This window comes from Agelaius tricolor, unplaced genomic scaffold (assembly GCF_023055355.1).
Source record: "Agelaius tricolor isolate 1412-34295 unplaced genomic scaffold, bAgeTri1.0.p SCAF_6, whole genome shotgun sequence".
NCBI classification, from domain to species: domain Eukaryota; kingdom Metazoa; phylum Chordata; class Aves; order Passeriformes; family Icteridae; genus Agelaius; species Agelaius tricolor.
The window spans coordinates 19,637,334-19,653,983 of NW_027269266.1; positions in this window are offsets into that span (position 1 = coordinate 19,637,334).

Here is a 16,650-nt window from a genome sequence, read left to right on the forward strand (position 1 = left end):
CTCAATTTGAATGCTCTGAAAGCCTTAAAGAGGGAACAAATGAGTACTGAAAACTCTACAATGCTTCTGTGTTTGACAGCTATAAATATTTTTTAAAGATCTCAACTAGTTGCTTGCCTGACAATTCAATTATTCAACCTTGTGCTGGAGAACATCATAACAAAATTTGTCTCCATACTGACACTGTAGTAAATCTGAAATAAAAGATGTCTTTGGAAAGAACGAAGAATCTACTTGTTAATATTATTTATGTGATATCAAAGGAAAAACCAGCCAATTCACCTAATGTGATATCTCTTTCAGCAGTCTAGCACACTACAATGTAGGATTTTCATCCTTCCATGTTAAGAATTGCCTCTTTTCTGACTGCACAGTAGTTCTTTGCATGATGTTTGTAGTGGATAAAAATTGGGAAATTAGCCCTTAAAAATCAGGAACCCCAAGGAGGACCTGGATGAAGCTGCTGGTTCCAAAGAGGTTCCTGTGGTGCTGTGGGGCCTGAGCTGATGCCTGTGTGGCCCAGCCAGGAGATGATGCATGGCTGCAGCACTGTGGATGTGCTCAGTGCAGTGTCAGTCCTGCGGGGTTTCCCCCTGCAGACAAATGCCCCTTCTCCATTCATGGGGCAGTGAAACCCTGTTTTTCTGAAGTCCTTCACTCTCCACTAATGGCATATGAGCCAGAAAGAGCACTGATCATACATCTTGGAAGACCTTCACAGTGGCCAAGACAAATTTTGTGTCTGTATAGTATGTAGCTATCATCTTCATTAGTTTTCCTAGAAGGAAGCAGTGCACAATCCTTAGTGATGGCCATCCCTTGCTCAGAATCTTGGTATCCCATCTCTATTTTCCAGGTTCCTGTGGAGAAAACAAACAGATGTACTCCCTTTGAAATGCTTACCCTCCTGTACTTTTTCCTGTAAGGCTGGAAGGAACACTGGCACCAGGGTGCAAAATTGTAATTGAAATATCTTAAATTCCTAAAAAGATTTAAATTCTGGTCTTAAGCTCACAGATATGAACAGTTTCCTCCAATTCCTTCACTTGCATTTATAGGCGGGGGGGGGAGGGCAAGAGAAAAAAAAAAGGTAAAAATTGTTCTTGAAGAGATGCAGGACTTTTAAGGGAAAAGCCACAAGCCATTGCGGAGAAAATAAAAACCTCAGATGTTAATAAATTCCTGATCAGTGCTCAGAATTACACTCAAAGGCCAAAAGAGGAAGAAGTCACAACAGTATGATCAGTGTGAAAGGGAAATCCAGGAGAGAACAGTTACAGAGAGGTAACTATCTGCGAGGAAGAGAGGACACATCTGAAGCTCAATGCCCTTTGTGTGCTGTTTGTGGAAAAGCTTGGTTAACTAGAGGCAGCCTCTGCTCTTTGAAGGGAACAGGTTTCCAAGGCAGAATAGACAAAATAAAAGTGTCTGGAAAAACCAAACCATTGTAGAAATACGGAGTATCTTCCTGAAAGTTCTGTCTTTTGACTTTGTATGCAAATATGCAGACCTCATAGTTGACACTCATAACCCATAGCTTTTCTCTCCTTCTGGGTCTCAGTCATGGGTCAGTTTTACAGAGTGTTGGACCTGACATTACAGGGGGAATAGCAAATGAGTTTAGCTGCTCCTGGCATGAACACAGGCACGTTTCCCCTAGTTTCGGTTTCCCGGTATTACTGTTTCACTCATATCACTCTCTGCAGAGAGGTTTTGTTATGTGTACGGATATAACTCTTATGGACAGCATTCTGCAGACAATGATGAAAGGATTACAGTGTAGATGAAACAGGAGAAAGGAGTAAAAGTGTGCTTTGAGAAAAATGCCATAGTTAGTACGAGACGTTTTCAGGGACTACTCTACTTGCACTGATGGTTTCATTTCTTGTATATATAGCAACAGACAGTATAAAGATAAGCTTAAATAGACCTCCCCAGGAATACAAGTTGGACTTTAACATTCTACCATATCAGCAATAAAGGCGGAAGCCAAAGGCTGTAATTATATTGATTCCTGCCCGAGTACTGGTTAGAGAGCCGCCAGTGGTTAACTTCACACACGCTATCAGCTCTCCCTTTGCTGGAGGATGGAGCCTGTGATAAGGATGAGGATGAGGAGTGTGGTATGCAGAAGATGAGGAAAGAGTCAAAGAAAATGCTGACGTCTCCACAGGTGACGTTGTGATGAGCTAGGTCTCAGATCAGCTCCAGGCACAGGTGAGCTCTGTGGACGTGGTGCCTGGACGCGTGGCAGGGCAGGCGGGGGCAGGCTGGACACCCTTGGGGCTGCCTGCACTAGGGGGGTGCCAGTGCTGCAGGGCAGAGCTTCAGTGCAGCCACTTCAGCAAAATTCATAGGTACCAATGGCCTTGTTAATGACCTTTCTTTTGGCTCGGTGAGACACAGAGGAACTTGCCTGTAATCAGTATGGTGCAGCAGGGCTCTCCTGTGCAAGGCAGCAGGTCAGCTCAGGTCAGGACAAGCAGCAGGGAGCAGAGGTCACAAGCCTGGGAGTTTCTGGTCTGTTTTTCCATTGGACCTCTGTCTTACAGCTGCCTTTGGTGATGGTTAATGTGAATGACATGCACAGGAGGATGAATCACAAAGAATAAAAGACTTACACGTTGGCTGGAAAGAGAGTTTGTTGGTGCATATGAAAGCAGTCTGGGTTTCTCACTAGCCTCCTTGTTTTGTGAATGCAAAGTATTCTTTATAAATCCTTTGCTGCACCACATAAGGGCAAGGGTAATTGTTTTATTCCCTTGAACTGATTGCTCATCATTGTAGCAAAAAAGGGTGGGATTGCTTAGAAGGAAAACCAGTCCCACTAATTCTTTCCCTTGTTCTGTGTTAGTACATTCTTTATTTAGGCTTTTGTCAGAAAACCAGTTTTATTACTTCAAATATTACTGCACCCTCTCACTATTAGTCTTTTATGACATTATCTTTGTTTTTATGATGGTTGTAATTATGTATCAATTTGAAGAGATCCTCCAGGAACGTCATGCTCAGGTTGTTTTCTCTCATCACAGTGGGCAGCTGCTTTTCCTTTCTGTTTTCTGGTAAGGTGCCATTTCTTTCAGTCACAAGGGTGTATTTTTGCTGGTGCAGATAATGAGCACAAGATTAACTCACAAGGCAGGCACTTGCTGAGAAGCTTAGCATTAGCTCATGGAATAGGAAACCAAGCACTGTAACTGCCTATCCTATAAAAGCTGAAACTAAAAGAGCTTCCATTGTTATGGGAGCAAAAGGGCCATGAATTGTCTTGAGAAGTAGACATTCACACTCTAATAAATATATCATTTTCATAATGAATATATCATGTTTCATATGAATATGAAGAATCTGTTTCATATCTATAAACAGAAATAGAAATAATATAAATGTAAATAATATCAATATAACAAAACCACCTCCATTTTACTGACAATTTTGAAGTCTCAGGACATGTGATTTCTCAGTGTTCCTCAGAAAAAGCAGCTGATTTTCAGGAAACAAGGCAAACTGAGCAGTCTTGTGTCTAGTTTTCAGAAAATTCCACCTTCACACTGGGAGCTGAGCACCTGATAATCTCTAAAGGAAGCAAATTAATTAACCTGAAAAAAAAGTATAAAGGGATTAAAGACTGAACTTTTTAAAGCAGATAGCCCTAACATACAATATTTTACAGCAGACTTCCAGAGTTTTTAGAAATACTTATTAATAAGAATAGTATATTTAGTTACATGTTCAGATAAAATTGTTATTGCTATTATTTCTGTAAAGCATCTGGTTCTGCAGTTATGAGAGACTGCAAGTTTCAGAGAGTGGAAAAAGGAAGATCTGTTGTGTCATCAGATTTGGTGCTGTTTTTATCTTTTATCTTGTTCTTTCTCTTTAGAGAAGGAAAACAGCAAAAGGGAGATTTTAAATAGTCCTCACAAGCCAAAGTTAACTGGGGGCTGGCTCAGCACCACAAGTACCTATGTCCATGGAGGAAATCCAGACTGAGATATGGATGCTAAGACAAAGTCTTCCCCACCTTCTGAGACTGTGGCAATCATGGGCTGAGGAAGGGCAGCTTCAGGTAAACCCAAATCACAGTCCTTGCCCCCCACTCCTCTGGGCTGCAAGCCATGATGCTGCAGTCATTGATTTCCACTAACACAATTCTCTTCTGGGAGAGGGAAACGTGTCTCAAAGAGGTGGAGCCACACCTGCAGATAGCAGTTCAATTTCCAGCTGCCACAGCACGTTGATCAGGACATCCACTATGGCATGGGCACAGAGCCTCTCTGGCGTGGCCTCCTTGCAACCCCTCTGGTTCCCAGAAGAGGGGAGATGAGTGCTGAGTGCTCCAAGAACTCTGAATGCAGCCCAAAACACAGTGGAAATGACTGGTTTTTGTTTAGAGACATGACTGGCAATGAACTAACTCCTGCTTCCAAAAGATCTTATGAATTTTACATTGGAGGAATTGCTGGACAACGCACGCAGATGCTGTTGGGAGCTTGGTGAAAACATCAGTGTCCCATGTAACACTGTCCAAGTGAAAGCAGAAATGGTGAGCCTGAAAATTTTTCTGAGTTTTTGCTGGTTCTTCCCATCTCATGTATTTGTGTCAACTGAAGTCATGCTGACCTCTTTTCTTGGGGCTTAAATGCTTATATAAGACAGATGCCAAGGCTGTAGGATAATTACAATACTAATTACTACTTTTGACATGCATTTCTAGTGATTAGGACTGTTTCCATAATGCCTTTGATGCTGTTTTGCAAGGGCACTGAGCTGAGATTTTATTTTTCATATTATTTTTCAATGCTGATGTTTGCTTGTTCTGTTCTTTTAGATGTAGGAATATAACAGCAGACAGTAAAACAAATTCAGCCATAGGTTTTCTATGTAATAGGAGGCACAAAGTAAACCAAGCAATAGATTTTTGCTACAGGGAAAAGATATTTCTGTTTTCCTTGGTAGTTATGCTGTGCAATACCCTTATTTAATTTACTCATCTTGTATCCTTAAAAACAGGACAAGAATCACCTAAAGGTAAAAGTTGAGAATCATTAACACAACCACGTATCTCTTGACAGTTTCCAGCTGCAACCTCCTTGTCAGTAGCTCTTTCATGTCTTCGTTACTTTTGCTCTCTTAATTAAGGAGAGACTTTGCACACATGAACTGTACTTGTCCTGTGGGGAGAAACTGAAGGACTGGCACTAGTTCAGCTGGGAGACAAGACCACTCCAGGAGGGACCAAACTCCCCCAGACCAGAAAGGAAGTTATGAGAACACATCACGGGGATGTGTGCTGGGGAGGGTAGGGGATGGTGTAAACTGAGCAGCTGTGATGCAGACTGGGTGCAGTGCGAAGCTTGTTGGGGACAGTGGAGCTGTGGAGGAGTTGGACAATATAAGTTGTGCTATCTCTGCCCTTGCAGGTTTTCAAGACCTTCCTAGACAATATTCTAAGTTCTTCTGATTTCATCTTTATCCTTCCTTGAGCAGGAAGGTCGACCAGAGACTTTCTGGGGCTGGTTCCACCCTGAGTTATCTGTGAGAAGCACTTGATTCTTGTTCAGAGCTCTGTTATTTCAGGGAAGTAAGAGAAGTATTGGGAAATCAAGGGGTCAAGACAGATGGGGAGCATGTGGTGAATGCAAGGCTGGCTGACAGTTTTAAAATCTCCCTTTTGAAATGGACTTGACTCATCTTACTGCTTTGAGCAGCATTGATCCTTACAGTGTTTATTCCTCTGTAGGACTTCATAGGCAGGTGAATATGGAGTCCCAGATGGAGCACAGTTTCTAGTGGAGCTGGGTAGAAAAGCAACAGATTGTCCATTGCTTGTTTTTCTTTTGTGAATAAGTAATGGGTTTTTGAATGCTCAACTTTTTTTCCTAGTGAGTCTCATGAAACAGCATTTCCTTTAATAATAGTGCTGAAACCCATGGCCTAATTTCAACCAGATCTCTTGGAGCATCCTAGTGAAAGGCTGTATTTAAAGGCCTCCATCCTACTATTCCTATCGCTACTTTTCTTTGTTCAGGACACAAGGATGAGTGGGAGCCTCAGTGATATGGCACCTCTAGATGGCATGATGATACTATAAAATGTGCAAGAATTTTTTATATATTAAGCAATCATTAAACTATTGCCACAGTAAGGATGTATTCCAAAGACCAACTGTCAGGACCCCTATTGGATGATACTGATTCCTAGCATGCCTGGAGTCAACATGATGCTAATACTCAACATGTATTTAAAGAGCCAAAAGAAAATAACTGGAAATGTAGAATAGACATATTTTCAAATATTACTTATTCATTTATTTACCAGTTGCTAAGAGGCAATAATCTCATAATTTATGAAAGCATCAGTTCATGATTCAGTTTTTGTAGCAGTCATGTTTGCATTGCAAGAATGCAAAATAAGTCTGTCTTTGGTAACTTCTGACACCATTTTCATTCTCTAGATCAACTTGCACTTGAAGAACAATAAAATGTAAGATCTGTGCATACTGGTTGTGTAGATTTTAGCATGTCTGCAGATAAACATTAAGAGGCTCCCAGAAAATTATTTACACTTCACTAAGTGTATGAAACTCCTTACAAACTTCAGTGGGAGCTGTGCACATGTGTTTGACTGCATTCCTAAATTCTGTTTCTGGGCATGAAAGAAGTCCAAATGACAAAGATTTAAAAAAATAAGTGGTTTTGTGTTTTGTAGTTTTGGTTTTGTTGTTTTTGTTTTTTTTCTATATATATTGTGTTGTTTTTCTGGATGGTGCTTTCTTTGAGCTCATCAGTTTATAGCTGTCAAAGAATGCCCCAAATGCCAAATCTTGAGTAGTCTTCACTTTTGAACCATCACTGAAATGAGTTCCATAATAAGACAAATTTGCACTAGCTCAGGAGATCCCCTGTGGTTCTCTGCTCTGAAAACCAACAAAAACAGGGCTGAGGTAGGTAGATGAAGTATATTATTTGACAGAGCAAACCCCGTGCTAGTGAGAAATTGCTTATGGAAGCAGCTGAAGAAATGAAAAGTAATTATATACTGCAGAAGAAGGAATAGTTCCAGAAATAACTTTCTGCTCTGCAGTCTCCTGTGACACTAGACAGCCTCTTTGGGTCCTGTCATGTTTTGCAGAAGCCACTCTACGTCTGCTCCAGCATTTAGATTGGCACTTTTAAAACTAGATCTGCCAGGCTGGAGGTGATGTGCCTGGTTTTGCAGACCACTCAGTTCCTGCATCTCAGGAGCCACTGCTCCTTACACCATAAGATGACTTTGAAGAAGAGAAGCAATTCCCAGAAATGCTTAAAACTGTGATGCACTGACTCTGAAAATGAATCAGAAGAATTTCCTTCTTCTGCAGTAGATAAAAATCTTGGTCTGCTTTATAAGAAAGGTGATGAGATGATCCCTGTGCACCACAATTTGCTTAATTCTCTTATTACATTACTCAGTAAGCCAATACTAAAGTGCAAGTTAAATTTGGGAAAGTTGTGAAATTCTAGATTGAAGGTTTTCTTTGCAAAATAAATTCAGCTACTTTGGATTTATGCAGCACATTACTGCCTTGAACCACATGCTCCTTTCTCCAAGGGCAGCCTTTGTTCATTCCATGTGTAGATAACTATGGAACATGTCTCTTAGCTTTCTAGAATTGGGTTTTCAATGTCCAACCAAATAACTAACAAATAACTAACAAAACCAAAGACCCCCACCAAACTGAATACACAGAAATTCAGTCATAAAATATGTGTGGACTTATTCCTACAGTCTGCCAGCATGAATGCATCCTCATTTGTCTTCTAGCCATTGTAAAATCCATTAATATTCTGAGTGCCTCGGTGATGGCAGACCCTCACAAGGCATAATCATGCGCTGCAGCTCCCAGTGGCTGGCTCAGCTCACACTTGTGTGATGGATTTCAGATGACTGGCCCTCAGGATAGGCCCATATGGTGTGGTATGACATGCTTTCTGTTTTTTCCAGCCTGGCTGAGTAAAACAGTACAGAAGAGAAATTGTAAGAAGGAAATTCAGAACAAGTGTCTCTGGTTTGGGGTCTCAGAGGAGCATTCTGTGCTGCATGTCCTGCTCTGCTCCCTTCTCCCATCACTGCAGGATCCTACCCTGGTCCTCATCACCACTCTGCCTCCAAGCTATTTGCTGCCATCCCCCCTGGCCCCCACCCTGCTTCCAGACCAGAGTTGTCTCTTCTGTTTGCTCTCTCTCAAAACCCAGCTATTTCCTCCACTCTGCTAATAGATTACCTTTTATTTTCTTTGCCCGGACACTTTCCCTGTTCTTCTCTATTCCCGAATAGATTTTTCTGTGCTGTGAGGTCTTGATCACCTCTTCTCTGAAGTGCATGGAAGGTATCTCGGGGACCACAGAGAGCAGCCCTTAACACCCTGAGTCCTTGGTGCTTCCTTCCCCCGATGAATCCCTCCTGAGACTGTCTCCACACTTTACCCAGGACCTTCATGTGACTGTGGTCACAAGGGTTTTCAGGATGAAGAAGAGATGAGAATGTTGACTCCATGATCAGAAGGCTTGATTTATTATTTTATGATATATGTTACATTAAGACCATACCAAAAAGAAATAGACCATACCAAAAAGAAATAGAAAGGAAAAGGCTTCCTCCGAAGCCAGCTAAGCCAAGAATAGAAAAGAATGAATAACAAAAATCTGTGTCTCAGACAGAGCAAGAGCCAGCTCTGCCATGAGTGGTCAAGAAATCCAAACACCCACAGGAGACCAATCACGGGTCTACCCATTGCATTCCACAGCAGCAGACAACCATTGTTTACTTTGGTTGCTGAAACTGCAGCTTCTCACAAGGAAAAATCCCAAGAAAGGACCTTTCATGAAAGATGTCTGCGACACCTTCATAATTTTATGTCAAATAGGATTTGCTTTGAAGCCTTGTAGTTTTGGTTGACCTTTGAGTTCTCACAGGAACAATGTCATTTCCAACACCTCAGTATCCCCTGCCATGCTGACTTTCAAAATCTTCATTCAGATTTTAACAAAAAAATAGATGAGAATAATGTATGGCCCAAGTGTTATATATTTTGCTCATGGGACTGTTGGGAATACTCTTGTGGTTAGTTCTGTGAACCTGAAGGTTTAATTGCCCTATCATGCTTAATCATGCCTGTTACTCAGTAGTTGTTGATGGTGCAAGCTTTTGTTGTTGCAGTGGTAGTGGAAACCTGTTGGGGAGGTGATTTCTCAGACCACTTGCAGACAATTTCACTCACCCACTGGTAATACACTTGTTCTGGGAACAGAAAAAACATTTGATCTGAAATTTTAACTTAAGACAGGTGTCTGGGTCAGAAAACCTCTGACTCAATAGCAAAATTATAAGCACCTGAATTTGGAGCCTGATACAAGACCTTAACTGCAGGCATTGCTCAATCTTCAGCTTATATTTTGCATCCCTAGCCTCCCTGTGCACCTTCACTGGATATGTTGCTCAGGTTTTGGTGCTTACAACTACCATGTAGTGCGAGTTGTGAAAAGCAGCTGCTCGGCTGAGCTGCAATTGTGGTAGAGATTTCTATAGTGATCTTTATGAGGGTTTGTGTATGTATAGAGTTTTTTGCAATTTGAAAGCACTTTAGTTCCCTGAGCTTGGGCAAAGCTCAGTTAAGGATGTCAAAATTCAGGTTTTATAATAGCACCTAAGAAATGGCAAATCATTCATTCTGTTTCGCTAATACATCCTGTTCTGCTGCTGCTGGGAATGTAAAAAGTTACGAAGGCAGCCAAAAAAAAACCAAAACAAAGCAACACAGTATTTCCTACTAAGAATAACATAGATTGAAGTAGTGATTTTCTTGTTCAGGGAGTCAAACTGTAGCATGTTGTCAATAGTAATATATCGGCCTGCATGGTACTCTAAGCAGATTCAGCACTAATATTAGGAAGGGCAGAAAAGCGTGTGGAGGAGGAATGTGATTGTTGTTTCTTTCTCTCTTATTTATAAGGGAATACAATGGGATTTCCTTTACATTTCTGGGAATATGCTTGTTGGTTTAGCTTTCTAAAATAGCTGCAAACTCATGTCTTAAAAACACTGCTGTATGTATTTTTCCCTGATTTATATTTTAAAAATCTTGTTTTTTCTTAAAGCCTCACATGACTTGAAAACTTTCATGTTTAATAGGATGGGTTTGTAACTATTTCTGTCTTATTAATGCATGGATTTGTACAGCTTCCAGAGGAGAAGCTTATTGCACCAGACACAGGGTGGAGCTAGGGCTGGCTATCCATCTGCCAATCACACTCCAGGCTTGACATCAGGAATTTCTTTTCGTAGAAAAATTTCTTCACTATCCAGTCTCTTAAAAAATTAAAAGGTCCTACTCCTATGATATCTAATACCACTAGACTACCTTTTTCAGGCATGAGGAAAAATTATAGGCCCTGGAATGGATTTCAACCCCTATTCACAATAATTAGTTAAAATAAATTATTTGCTTCAACATGGATTTCCACTAGCGTAAATTAGGTCTGACTCCAGCTATATTTCTTTTGAGCAGAGTCTGCAATTTGCTAGAGCCTAAAAGTTTTATCCTTCTGTGCTGAGGCTGGTTTTTTGTGATGATCTCCCTGTAATTTTCTTTAGTTGAGGGACATCTGTTATCTCCTCAGTGCATTAGTGATTCTTGTAGCAATGTTTAAATCAAGGGGAATTTGAGTGGAGAATGGGCTTTGAGTGCATCCACCACCTCCTTAATTCCTTAAAAAGTCCTATATCCTCATCCATATTTATTATGAAAGTCTTTATTATGGCAAACGTAAACTTATTTTCTTCATGAGATTTTCATCTCACATTACTTATTTTCATTAAAAAAAAAAGAGAAACAAAAGGGGCACATGATATTTTTCTTCACTAATTCACTCACTAAATCCCTAAGGCAGATATTTCACTCCATCTGGACAGCACCCTCCATACTGATCTTTCAAACAAGCCTGCACCAAAATTGTCATCTTAGTGCTCTCTCTTCCTCCCCTTCAGCTAGAAATGCCTGAACAGATGAGGGGCTTGTTAATTTGGATATGGCTTTTATGTCTTATTTTAATTTTGTCCCACTGGAGGTCAAGGCATTAACTGGACAATATCAGCTCCATGAAATGTCACAAAATTTGCTGCAGCTGCTGAGAGTTGTGAAGTCTGCTTGCATTCTGTCTGTGCAGAATTCTCTAGTCCTCGCAGTCTTGCTCCAAACTGACTGCTGTTCTGCAGAACAGCCTGGTAATGTCACCCACACCCCTTTTTGCCACTTTTTCCATGTGAGGGGTTGAGTAAATTATTTAACCTGACTGGGGTTCAGTGTCCTCTGCCAACATTCTGCTCATATCAATACAATGTTCACAAATAAAATCACCTCTCTCATTATTTATTATTCATACTTAATTTAAAAAATTATCTGATATACTCAGTAATAACTTGAGAACTCTGAGGTTTTTTTTTTTGATGAATGATAAGCAAAAGTGGTAAAAACTGAAATTAAGCAAAGTTGAAAAATGTACAGCTTTAAAACCAGCTTTTGATTTTTTTTTTCCCTATGGTAATAGAATTGCACTACTCTTGCCCCTGTAGTGTTAATTGTTGCCTAGGACTTTAAATTTCTGTCATTAGGAAAATTCAGAAGGCAACATACTTGTGCATTTATGAGAAATATAAAAAGAAGAGATCCAACTGTGAATGCATCTCCCACTGAGCCAAAATTTACTGTGTTCTCTCTTTTCAAATTGGTCTTTTTGCAACATCAAGGAAAAGTGGCAAAGGAAATGAAAGTAGCTATATTTAATACAGTTTTCATTGAAATCTAAAGTACAAAACCTCTTGCCTAAATTAATTCAGGGCAGATAAATAATGCTAACAGAGCAATTAACACAAACAAACCAACTTGCAATTTAGCTACTGTGCAGCACACTCAGTGTCAGTGTTAATTAGTTGGGACAAAACTGCATCTTTGTCACAGCATAGTAGATCTTAGAGTTTTCATAGTTTTAAAATTCTGTCCCTGCCCATTAATTACAGGATTCTGTATGTGAGCAAGCCAATGGATGGCAGGATAGTAAAAAACTTCAAATAGTGTGCTGAAGATTGGATACCTGCAAAATATAAAACATAATTTGGATGGAAAACTAGTAAAAGCTGGTGAGGAGAATCCTGAAGCTCTCATGAATTTTGTATTGGAGTAAAAGTTTTGTGTTAGAGCATGGAACATATTGATGGACCAAGCTGGACCTTTGGTTCTCAGAGAGGCTGGAGTTTCCTGCAGTGACATGATTGGTTTTACATTTATTGGAAAAATTAATCTACAGGAATTAACATATTTCACACTGTTTGACAAGGAGAAATAAGAGGTTACAAAGTTCTTTCCTAAAATAGAATTGATCTGGAGACTCACATCAGTTGCAGATGGACAGCTATTAAAAATTATGCAGAGAATTATCACAATGCGAGTCCTTGTTGCTTGATTAAAAATGATTGAAGAAATTATTTGTGATTGAAGTAATCCCTTAGGCATTTCCACAACATATTTCTGCAATTCTTCTTGTGTTACTCCCTCCCTCCCTTCCCTTTCCTTATACTTAGGAAGGAAAGTAAAACAGAAACTATGTGGTGAGAGTAGAAGGCAAAGGAGCCTGAAACAAGGAGAAAAAGTAGAGTTAGCAATAGCTCCAGCTGACTTAGATTTTCAGTAGGTAGATTGAGTAACTTTACACTTTAACTCAACTATCATGCACTCTGAAGTGCCCTAATTGGCCACAAAATAAGTAGTCACCTATTTAAACAATTTGGCAACTGTGCACAGATGCAAAATGCAAAAGTCTTAGGCAAAACCCCAAAACAATTAAAGATAAAAGGTTAATGCAGCATAAAATGGCTTTTTCAGCTGGCATATGCCATGCAAGGAATGAACCCATCAAGTCACCTTAACATAATATACTGACTTGCCCAGTCCTTTCTAAAATATTTAAGTTAAAATCTGACTGTGTGTGCAGCACTGGGAATGGCCAGGGAAGAAGCTGATGTGCTATTTAAAAAGTTTCATCCATAACTCCAGATACTGCATAACATACTGAGCATATGCTCCAGCTCTGCAGAAGGTTTACAGCATCATAGCCCTGTAATATCTGATGTAAGATTTGATTCCTTATAAAGCTGAAATCATGAGCTTGTGAGAAATCCTACAGTAACCAATTATTGTGCATCACTTCACCACTGTAGATCACATGAAATAAAATGGTTTGGTTGTATTTCTAGGTTGTCACCCAGAAATACTGTACAGTTGTCTTTCTAGAACTGTGGGATGTACCAAGGTTGTGGAGTTGATTGGGTCACTGCAGATTTAGCCCTGTATTTGTTTACAGGTCCTTGTCAAACTAATCGTGATTTTCCTGTCTACAGCTGTTATTTCTGACCAACATTTACCAGGTAGTCTGAACAGAGTGCTTCAGTCATAAGCTTTACATGACTACTGTTTCAGCTATTTTCTTTTTGCTAATCATAGCACCTATATGCTCACCTAAGTAACATAAAAAAATAGATCAATTTTGTTTCTCCAATTAGAAAGTTTATTTACTGTACAGTGAGCTCCAGTAAATGATAAGGATTGAATAAAGGTTTTCAAATACAATAGAATTTATGAATGCTATGATTTAAAACCAGTAAGATACAGTATAGTGAGCCTCATGGATTAAATTTTGATCCTCATTTAAATAATTCTATATCCCTTTGTGCCGGCTGGCTGTAGGAAATGGTCCATCCTGAGCAGTTTTAGCACTTTGTGTTCTACCTTTCTGACTTCATCCACAGTTCAAAGTAAGCTCTTTATTTTAAATAATTTTCAGTAGATTTCTACCTACCAAGCCTTAGGACTGACACATTATGCAAAATTTACTCTACTTTGATGTCTTTGCTTTTTCAGGCTTTGTTTTATATTTCACATAGGTGATTTCCTGGTTGCATAAAGACTCTCCTCAAATATACTGGTCACATTTTCATTGTCTTTTCCCTGGAATGTATATAAAGCAGTGCTGCTTTTTGTGCAGCTGTGTGGCTTTCCTTCCTGTGCTTCTTTCCTTCTGCTTTTTTTCTGCTGCATTCATTTTTCCTTGCCTAATATCACTCTTTTCAAAGCTGGACAGTTAAAGAAATGGTATTTCCAGTATCTGAAATCTATTGATAAGATCAAACTCATCACCACAGAAAATGATATTGACTAACCAATTGTGTGTTGAGGTGATAGGGGAGAGCAGGAATGATGGCTGCACTCTGTCTCTCTTATGCTGCTCAGTCAGTGCCTGCTCTGTGCCCAAAGCAGTCACAAGCTCATCTGTCTGTCCCCAGCAGAAACACAGAGCTCTGGATTCCTCTGTGTGGAGGAGAGTTAAATCTTGCTGCAGAAGGCCTAGAAGATGGTGGTGAATCGTGTGTGCTGTATTGGTATCTGACAGAAGCTGCTGTGGGTGCCAAAACAATTTGCCAATTGTTTTCTAATTGTTTCAGATGGTCTTTTCCATCCATGAGCGGGCAGTGCGTGGCTCCATTGTCACCAGCTGACTCTTGGTCTGTGTCACTCAGAGAAGTCCTCAGGCTTCCTTCCCTTTGGAGAAAGCCTTCTGCTAGGAAAGTCATGAGCATCCCAAAACACTGGCAGGCAGGGTCAGAAAGCTTCAGTGAGAAGAGGATGGGAGAAGAGCACTGCTAAGAGAAAGGTGATGGTTGGTTTGGCTCAGCAGGATCTCTGGGCACAGGAGTGTGTGGATTTGGAGCTCCTGCACCAGGGGTGGCTAGAGAAACACACAGGCCTTGAGAGAAAACATTCCTTGCTGGTACATGCACTTTTCTTTATACACTTGGATTTTATTAAGTGATTTGCCACCTAAAGAGCAATGATTGCAAACAATATGTAGGGGTTAGGGACCGTATGTTCAGTGCACTGATCCCCCACACAGTATAGCAGCCCTTCCCTAGGCAGGAAAAAAGAAGAAGGTATTTACAAACTGCAGTTGTAAAAAGTGCTGGGAAGCTTACAGAATCTATGCTAAGAAGCTGAGGCAATCCCTGTTGTCTAATGATTTCATAAGCACCAGATTAATAGTTCATTCTGCAGCCAAACTTCCCAAGAGAAAGAAAATTACAATAATAAAATCAATATTATGAGGATAGGATGCTAATGCTATGCATTCATGGAATAATTAAGTTGGAAGGGATCTCTGGAGGCTATCTAGTCCAAGTTGCTGCTTACAGTTAGATCAGACTGCTGGTGGATCTGTACAACTGACTTTCAAATAGCTTCAAAGATGGAGATTTGCTATGCTTTCGTTAATAACTGCAAGAGTATGTCTTTGTGTGGATCATGAGAAAAATTAATTTTCTGCAAAAATCTGCCTATGAATCAACTAATAAATGTTAAATTAGTACATTTTCACCCAAAGTCCATTTCTGAAAAAACATAATTGTCAGAAAAGTTGCTCAGAAAAGTGAACAACACATCACAGCTTGAACCATGTGAAGGCTGAAGACTCTTTTAGTGCTACAAGTGTGACAGAGAATCAAAATCATGAAGCAGACCCAGGACAGGACAGCAGACTCAGTTCTTGAGGTTGAGACTGCAAATATTCAGCACATCCATCAAACCACTCAAACCCAGGCAGCGACATGTGAGAAACTAAATTGTGTTGATTTGCTTTGGAAGGGTTTTCATGCACTCTCTGCTCAGAGGATAGTAGCAACAATATTGCCTCATAAAATGTATCATAAGAACTATTGTCAATATTGCAGCAAAAGTTTACAGACCTGCCAGCATGAAAGGAAATGTGATATTTATTAATTTCAAGCTGGATAAGGATATGGAGCCAGCAGCTGAGATATTATTACTTCTGAAAGAAAATCCACAAACAGTAGAGGGTGAGAGGTAAAGTTTGTGTTTGCTGAGGTGACCCAACCTCCATAAAGAAATATAAGAACTAAATTTACCAGTAAATAAGTTCAAGCAGATGCAATTTTTAACACTATCAGGAAATAAAAGGCCCATTTTTAGTTTAAGAATATACAAAATCCTTCCTTTCATTTCAGGGTGTGTTCACTGGAAAAGTATCTAAATGGGATATAAGAAAAAATTTAAAATATCTTTCTTGAATACAAAAAACTCTCAATAGAATGTGGAAGAATACACAGGAAATTTTATACAATTCTGATGTTTTTAGAGAGTTCACCTTAAGGTAAAGACAGGAGAAGCTTAGTAAGCTGCTTTCTCTGGAAATCATAGAGCCAGAGGGAGGAAAAAAAGATGTGGTGATGCTTTCATTGATTGCTGTATTAGCAATATCTGAGCCCTCCACTTGACAGTAAACCTCAGTCTAAAAATGGGAAAACAAAGAAAAAATTAGGCTGCATATGCTCAGAGATTTATCAATAGAAGAAAAAGCTTTTTTTTTTTTTTCTTCTTTAAAGAACCAGGTGACCTCGGACTCTTTCCATTAGAGCAATCAAATATATTTTAATGTACTGCCAATATTCGTTTGCAGGGGCACATCTTCTTCAGACAGCGTTTTTTAGGTGTATATTACCCAAGATGTACCACAATACAATGTCAGAAGTGCATACATCAGGCATTAA